General features: G+C 40.2%; 1 pseudogene; it reads right to left on the bottom strand.

Moving 5' to 3' along the window:
- Positions 1 to 7,142: 7,142 nt before the first annotated feature.
- The window catches only part of LOC106308643, a 6,010-nt pseudogene continuing 4,014 nt past the window's right edge, over positions 7,143 to 9,138 (bottom strand).

The following is a 9,138-nucleotide window of genomic DNA, read 5'->3' as shown; positions in this document are numbered from 1 at the left end:
ATGGAATTTTATATTGGTGTAAAGGGAAGACTACAAGTTTTAATCTCGCAACCTAACTCTGTGTGAACTGCTATATTCGTGATCTGTTTCGAGAGTTTTCCGCAGTGCATAAACTTGCGGGATTTCTGAAGATGCTCGAATATTAACCAAGAGACAAATTTTGGGATCTCGTACCAGGGTGTTTGATACTATGCCTAGAGATGTTAGAGACTAGTGTGCTGGGTTTAGGGCAAGACCTAGGTCTAATCACGGCTTTAGGGGGTGCGATGACTACTTCGGCTTACGTTTCCCGTATCGTTTTCAACCTGATTCCATCCCTCTTTAAAGTCCGCGATATGTTCAGAGCTTACGTGACTTGTATGGTAGGAATCGAGCATCTCTTCGAGGACAATTTTTAAGTCTCACGAAAGTGCTGACGAAAATTTTGGATTTTTTATAGCGCTATTACCCTTGTGTCGGGTGTACAAGAGCTATCTCTACGAGATGGCTAAGTCTGTTTAGGACGTTAAGAGTTTGTTGTGATCAGCAACAAACCTATCGGTACATGTTACCGTTTTTAAGTCTTCGTGGAGAATACGTGTTTGAGAAGATGTTAGTATGTATGACTGTTTGCCTTCCAAGAAGGTGCCTTTATCGAGGAAGGTAATTTTGTCGAAAAATGGTTCTTCAGGCGTCTGCGACGTCTCGCAATGCTGAAGATTGATTTTTTCTTTCGTATGCTGCGTTTCGTGCTTGAAATGTTCGCGGGCTTGGAGATGTTTCGTGATATTGCAAGGGTTTAGTCTTAGCCCTGTGTTTGAGAAACATTCTGGTTTGTCTACGGATGTTCGCAGCCAAAATTGTTGTTCCTGTTTGGATGCTAATAATTTGATTTGCGATTGACGAATTAGGACTAAGGGGTCTCATAAATTTGTCCCTGGGAAGAAGTGTTTTCCTTCGTAGTGCTTTGTGCAGTGTTGGCTTTCCAAGATCTATTTCGTGCATTTATTAGGATGTTTCGTATAGCTCTAGGAGCTTTGTTACGAATTTTCCCTTACATGCCGTGTATTATGGGTAAAACATAGCGGGTTTTAAAGTTAATGGTGGAGCGTATTGAACTTGGTCAATTGTCGACAATTTTAAATTTTCCGTTAACCGTTTGGTTGTTAGGACTGAGTTTTGTTACAAAGAATTTATCATATGATTTCCGACTATGGGTTATATGATAATTGTTCTCTTAATAGTCACATGATGTTTTTAGACAAATCGCGGATTGTCGTTTAGGCGTTAAGTGATGGAGACATGGTTGCTCAAATACTTTGGCTTGGCGTGAAGGATGTGTTCACTCAAATAGCCAGGGACGTTGTAGGTCAAGGATTACATCATGGTACTTTCGTGTTAACATGAAGATCATGTTAGTTTATGATTGTCCTTAAAGGGGATTCCTAATTCTGGTTCAGACTTTTACTGGAAGGTGTAATTGACTGAGGGCCAAAGAGCGCTTGTCCAGATTGATAGGCCAAGTTTGCCAGGGTTATCCGTCTTAAGATGGCTGATAGTCGTAGAAAACGATTCTCCGCTCTAGGTTTCAGCTAGACGACAAATGTTTCGTATAATGTTACCTGTAGTCTTATGAAAATTGATTCGTTTTTCTCTGAGGAAGACGAAGCCTAACAGGTTTATTACAGACCAGTGCGGATTCAGCTGTGGGATTGCCTTCTCGGATGTGGCCGAGGGAAAAGCAAGGAAAAAGTCAGCGAGCCACAGGGCTAAAAAATGAGATCCATTAGATCGTAATGCGAAGAGATAAAGTTTAGATTGATCATCCAAAGTCAGATCTTACAGCTTTGTGTTTGCTATACAAAATATACTTCTTCGTAAAACCAGTTTTGTTTACTTCTGAAAGATTCTTCGGAAGACTTGATCTGATTGTACGAAGGATTTTTCGTGTAAGTAATGGGGACCGGTTTCACGAAGATTGTAAATCGGTGATATGTATACACATGTCAAAGTAGCGTTGTTTCGGCGGGTTTTACGAGAAACGTTTCTTCTGTGATTTTGATCTTAGATGAAAGTTGCTTAGAGTTACTCATGGAGTGTTACCAAAGTTTATTTCACTAGGATCTAGTCGCAGAACGTTTTTCTTAGGTTTTTTGATAGGATTCTCATGACACATTCGTTTCTGGAAGGAATTGGTCAACCAGAGGTAGATCTATCCAACGATCGGGAAGAAAGTGTTCCCTTTAATGTGCTCGATGCTACATTTATTCTCTAGTTTTCTTCGTCACAAATGTTTTCGATGTTTTTCCGTGACTCACTTGGTTCAACGGAAACTCAATGAAATGCTTTGATGCTTAAAGATTTCTCGTAGAAATTTTTATACGAAACTGGCTTTATAAAGCCGGAAAAGGCTTCAAGACTTTGGCTAATCGTCAAGTTTTAGTTTGATATTGGTACAGATTTTCTATATGCATGATTGCGACAAGAAATGCTGATAGTCTTTGAGATTATGTTCATGATCGTCTGGATATATGTTGTTGGCGTTTAGACATATGTTACTGATATTAGTTTATTCATGAGTCTCATTAAAATGTTTTCAAACAAAAGAAAATTATTGAGTCAAGAAGGGGATGATGAACTTGTTGATTTTGCTTGTCATCTAACGACACCATTCTAGATTTACTAGTTGCAGATAGAACTAAAGATACCAAAGTGGATCAACATGTCAACTACGTTACACTTGTTGAAAATGTTTGAAGGAACCAAAGCTGACCTCCAACCTAATTGAGCTCAACTCTGCTTGTCTTGGGGCTTGGTATACATGGGATCGGATTCTTCAAACAAGTCTGGAAGGTAAAGCCTTGTGTAGATTTATCACCCTCTCTCTCTCTCTCTCTATTTTCGAAATATATAGATATAATTATAGATATAATATATATATAATATTATAGATAAATTACGAAGAAATCCGAACAGGACTTGGTGGCTACAACCTTTAAGGCTTGCTTCATTACAACATGACTTGGTGGCTACAAACATTAAGGCTTGATTCACAAATAATCCTTAGATATAGGTCAAAAACAAGTGAACAAGATTTGGTGGATACAACCATTAAAGCTTGATTCATGGAAGCCTGTCCAATCTTGGTCAATGATCTTGCAATATAAGCAGACTTTGACTAAGTTTTAAAATCTGTGAGTCTCTGATGTTTTCAAACCTCTTTCAGAGAGTGTATGTTTTGCTTGAGGACAAGCAAAAGGGTAAGTCTGGGTGAGTTGATAGACCATGGATTTGACCCACTTTTACCCATGGTTTATAAGTGTTTTAACTACTAATTATATTATAGAGTCTATTTAGTATATTTATAGGATCAAGAGTGATTTGGAGGAAAGTGATGATTTTGGAGCATTTTGGAGTAAGCACCCGAGATGACCATCGAGCACGACCATCGGTCGACATTGAAGAAGAATAATCGATCGATGTTCACATCATGACATTGATCGACAGCGAAGCGCGCAGAAAGCCCGTTTGGTCTCAGCCGACTTAGAGCCCAAGTCTTTACCAATTTACAAGATTACCCCTGACGAGGTTTAACCTAACTACATAAGTTTTTCCAGCATGTTAGAGGCAAAGTGTGCTTTCTTATTTTACTATTTTCTTGGATTTTTAGTAGATTGGAGAGAAGATCCAAAGAGATTTGTGATTGGAACTCCATTGATATCTATCTATTTATCTATGTAGTTTTTATACCTTATTGATGTTATGAATTGCTTAGCCATGTCAAAATAGTTCTCTTTATTAGATTTAGGGTTTAAATAGGTTATGAGGGATTAGCTCCAACTATAGATTGCTAAGTTGTGATATTCATTGATATCACTCAAATTACCCTAATGAGTGAATTACTCTCTCAAATAAGTGGTTCAGATGTAGTACTTAGGGATCGAATCCATAAGGACTCTAGGATTACTTAACAGATCTAAGGGATTAGAAATAAAGATAGACTAAGAGGTTTGTTTGTTTAAAAACAGTAAATGATGAGTCGAACAAGGCAATTGTTCGGCTGTTTAAGTTGAAGTTGTTTTAAGGATGGGAAAACAGCTAGACTTAGGCAAATTCTCAGTTTAGACTAAAGGGTTTGATAACTTAGTTTAGACTAAAGGGTTTGACGGTTTTTGAACTCAAACAATGGTAAAACCAGATAGGTTTTCTTTACTAGATCTCGGATCTCAACTGTCGTCTTTTGATCTCGAGAAAGCGTCGATCGATGCGACGTGATGCACATCGTTCGATACACCTTTCAAACAATCGATCGACACAATGATAGTCACGTCGATCGACGGTTCTTCTAGAAAGCCTTGCGAGAGGGTTTGAAGCTGTTCTCTAACTTTCTAGACCAACTCTCGTTGTTATCTAGTCAGTTAGATCATGCTGGCTATTTCAGGTATTGAGGGTAACAGTTGGTTATCTCAATTAATCCTAAGACCTAAATTGAGGTTGATCAATCCTAATTTTAGCATTAAGCTTGACAAGCATGAAAGAACAATCAAAACACAACATGCTTATTAGCAGCACATACTTTCAACCTTTATGAGAAACCTAAATCCAACAATTGGGTTTACTCAGACATATTCATGAGAGACAAAGTCATGATGGTTTGAATAGAACTCAAATGAAATATTGAACACAGAAAGTAAGAGTAATAGAAATAAAGGAGTTCAAGATCTTCTCTGTTATGCAGTCTCAGATCTATCTCTCCATTCCTAAGCTATTCTAATGGTAGCCAAAATGCTTCTTCTCCCAAACTAGGTCTTTAGGCCAGTCTACAAAACCCTAGTACATATAGCCTCACAGGAGGCTAAGGGCTTAGGTTGCAATTAATAAACTTTATGGAAATGAAGACTTCTAATTTCGTGATTAATCCTCGAGTGATCCAATATCGATCAATGGCGCTCAATGGCTGTCGATTGATTTTAATTGGCTCTGGTCGATCGATATTCCTCTTCAAGCGTCGATCGACTCTCTACGCGTAAAAGTACTCCAAAGTGTCCCAAAAAGGATCATTTCCTTCTATCAAGTAGCTGAACCTGTAATTGCTTTGAAAAGACTCCAAAAACATAATAAATATATCTTAAAACACTTATATACCATGACTAAAAATGGGTGAAAACAATGGTATATCAACTCCCCCAGACTTATCATTTTGCTTGTCCTCAAGCAAAACAAATGGAAAGTCTCTCTGAAAGAGGGTTGGAAATAGCAGGGACTCACAGATTAAAACATAGAAGTCATCACCTCTACAATATCGCATTCCACATCTAAAAGGTCCTAATCACAAAAGCTCATTATGCAATATCCTAGCTTAGCAACCAAATTCATCTAGCCAACACCTTAGCAAATCTTATCTGACATTCCCTTCTACCAACCTCATTTCTTAGCATAAATAAAAGTGCAGGCTTTACCTTGGGAGTATCGATCACAGGATGCAAGGATTTTCAAACAAGTATATGGATAAGTTAGTTCATATCTTTTCTCTCTACTAATTTCTCTCTTTTGTCAAAGTATGCTTATATTGCAAGACCATTGACCAAGATTGGACAGGCTTCCATGAATCAAGCCTTAATGGTGGTTGCCACCGAGTCCTGTTCATTTATTTTTGACCTATATCCAAGAATTCATATGAATCGAGCCTTGAAGATTGCCACCACCAAGTCCCGTTCGAATTCTTTTTGTTGGAATCCTTATGAAGCAAGCCTTAATGGTTGTAGCCACCAAGTCTTGTTCGGATTCCACCAAACTAGTCACCTATTATATATATATATATATTTTTTTTTAGGAAATAAATATCTCTACCTATAAATCTAGGGTCAAAATAGAGAGAGAAAATGTGATAAATCTACAAAAGGATTTACCTTCTAAACTTGTTTGAAGAATCTGATCCCGTGTATACCAAGCCCCAAGACAAGCAGTTGTGTCAGGTTTGGAGGTTAGCTTTGGTTCTTTCAAACAAGCTAGGCAAGTGTGTATAGTTGACAGGTTGATCCACTTTAGCATCTGTAGTTCTATCTGCAATCAGTAAATCTAGAATGGTGCTAAAAAATGGTTAGACATTCAAGTAAAAATCATAAGTTCATAGTCCCCTTCTTGACTTAATAAGAATATTTTTGAAAATATTTTTGACAAAACTCATGAAGATGGTGTTAGTACAACCGCCCCCAGACTTAAATTACACCGTTTCGGTGTAAAGTATCCAAAGGTGGTGATAAGCAAAGTTAGATGTTTGAGATGTTAGAGCAAAGTGTCGTACCTCTTTGTCCCGCACATCGATCGATACCATCCTCTCCGTGTCGATCGATACCATCCTCTCCGTGTCGATCGATTAGAAGGTCCTCATGCTGCTGGTGAGTGAGCTCTGATGGTCTTCCTGCTCGTGCAAGATACTCTAGCCCAGATGGCACGAAGAGCATCCACAACTACCCTCTGAAAGTCTCCCTGATCGCGCATAGGGATGTCTGGTATGATCGGGAAATCAGGAAGAGGTGCCTCCGGTGGTCCCTGTATAGCTCTGGCTCGACGCACTCTGTAAGGTCTGCGCGGGATAGCCGGAAGATCGAGGAGGAGCTGGGAATTGGGCATGAACCGGAGCCTATCGACCTGGTCATCGAAGTCTGTGATCATCCTGTTTGGCATCTGCAGTAGACGGTGCTCCGATCCTAAAAATCCAGAGAAGTTCCTCCTTGAGCCAACCTGAGTTCAGCAGATGTTGCTCATCCAAGAAGCGGTGGGAGCGGTCGGCTGTGCTCGGGTCTAGGCGAATGCCTAGATACTCAAAGATAGGTGTCAGAAAACTCCCAACCGTCTCCTTCTTCCTGCCTTTGCCCATGAAGGGCTTCTTCTTCAGATCCACCAAGTGCGCAGCAAAAATGGCTCCGAGGTTTGGAGTCACCACGTCGTCGATCTCATCGAGATGAGTCAGGTTCACCAAACCGTTTACTCCACAGAAGAGTAGTGTAAGCTCCTGTATCCGGACCTTGTTGGGCTCCATCTTGCAAACCAATGTGTTTGCAAGAGCCCGTAGAAAGTACCGAAGGGTGGGGTGACGGATGTTTGTCTACGTAGCGGAGTTGGAGTCCCACGCTCCCGTGCCAATTTTCTCCCAGAATCCGTTAAGGCCTAGGAAGGTGGAATCTTGCTCGCAGCTGCATCCTCATCGAAACCGTAGATGCGGCAGAGCTCGGGATGGAGATCCTGTATCGACTTCCCCTGGCGAAGAAGGTCAGCGTACCATCTCCTGCTACCCTTGCCTTCGAGGTGCTGTAGGTGAGCTCGACTGTGGCCATAAACTGTCTGACCAAGTCGACGTGGAGATCGTATGTGCGAGTGGCCATGGTACCAAGTCCGAGCTGCGTTATCATCTCCCTGATGTCTGTCTCGATCCAGAGCTTCCGTAAGATGTATGGGTCGATGAACCGTGTGGGCTCGATAGAGACGCCAAGCCCAGCATTGTAGAAAAAGTTGTCGTAGTCGTCCCACTCGTCCTTGAGCACGCGTTTGATGCAATCCTTGCTGTTGACCGCTTTCTTCAGGTCAGCGAACTCCTCGAATGTGTCGATGGGTGTTTTATTGTCACGAGCCCAAGGCTCGCGGTGCTGTATGGATGTGCTAGCTTCGTCGTATCTCCTCTTCGTCCTCCTCTCACGTCTATCTGCATATTCGTCTGAGCTCATCAGAAAACAAACAGAAAAGATAGTAGAAGTGAGATAGTGTTGTCGATATATTGTGATATCGATCGATGAAGTATGTGAGACATCGATCGATATGTGTCGTTCAGAATTAGTAGACTATAAGGGTATCGATAGACGCCATAGAGTTTGCATCGATCGATGTCGAATCGCGAAACCTGCAAAGATCACTCAATTCCAAATCGCAGTTTCAGGGCATTAACAGCATAAAATGCACAATCCTAACACTAGATAATCGTTAGAAACGTCAAAACCATTCCAAATCCGCGCCTAATAATAAGTTCTAGTTCATCTCAAAACTCAACTCTAAAAATTCCTAAGAATAGATAATTTCAAAGTCAAACCTTGTAGATCGGGTGAATGAATGAACTAAACAGATAGAGAATGAGAAATCGAGTGGATTAGGGCGAGAAACGGAGGAATTCCGTCAAGAATCGAGAGAGAAAAGAGAGGTTTTGATTTCGTTAGGTTTTCGGGAATTGAAAATTCCTAACAATAGAGAATTTCGAAGTCAAACCTTGTCGATCGGGTGAGTGAATGAACTAAACAGATAGATAATGAGAAATCGAGTGGATTAGGGCGAGAAACGGAGATATTTCGTCAAGAATCGAGAGAGAAAAGAGAGGTTTTGATTTTTTTAGGGTTTCGGGAATGAGAGGAGAAAGAGGCGGATGTCCAGTTAAATGAGGTTAACCCTCGATATGTCTGCATCGATCGATGGCAAGACAGCTACATCGATCGATGGCAAGACAACTACATCGATCGATATTTCTCCAAATAAACGACTCCTGATTTCTATTACTCGCATCGATCGATGGCAAGACAGCTACATCGATCGATATTTCTCCAAATAAACGACTCCTGATTTCTATTACTCCTAATATTTTACTAATAATAAAATATAAATAAAAATGCAACAAAAATATTTTTTATTTTTTTTTGAAAAGAAAATGGGTTGCCTCCCATTCAACGCTTAAATTTAAAAGTCTTTAGCTCGACTTCCTGAATAAACTAGTTATCAGAGGGTTTTAGAATAATGGGCTGATTTGCTGGCGGTTTGGCCCAATAATGTTTCACTCGTTGGCTGTTCACTAAGAACTCATCCCCTTTATCACTTTGTAGAGTTATGGCTCCGAAGGGTTTTACGTCTGTTACTGTGAATGGTCCTACCAACGAGATTTAAGCTTTCCAAGAAAAAGCGTTAGCCGAGAATTATAAAGAAGGACTTGATCATCCGGTTCAAAATGTCGGGATAAGATCTTCTTATCGTGGTACGCTTTAGTCCTTTCTTTATATAGTTTCGAATTTTCATAGGCTAAATATCTGATTTCATCAAGCTCATTAAGCTGGATGAGTCTCCTTTCAGCAGCAGGCTTTATATCAAAATTCAGAAGTTTAGTGGCCCAAGCTGCTTTATGCT

Source organism: Brassica oleracea, chromosome C8 (genome assembly GCF_000695525.1).
Source record: "Brassica oleracea var. oleracea cultivar TO1000 chromosome C8, BOL, whole genome shotgun sequence".
Classification (NCBI taxonomy): Eukaryota; Viridiplantae; Streptophyta; class Magnoliopsida; order Brassicales; family Brassicaceae; genus Brassica; species Brassica oleracea.
The sequence above is the reverse complement of the archived record's forward strand: the minus strand, read 5'-3'. Positions and strand labels throughout refer to the sequence as shown.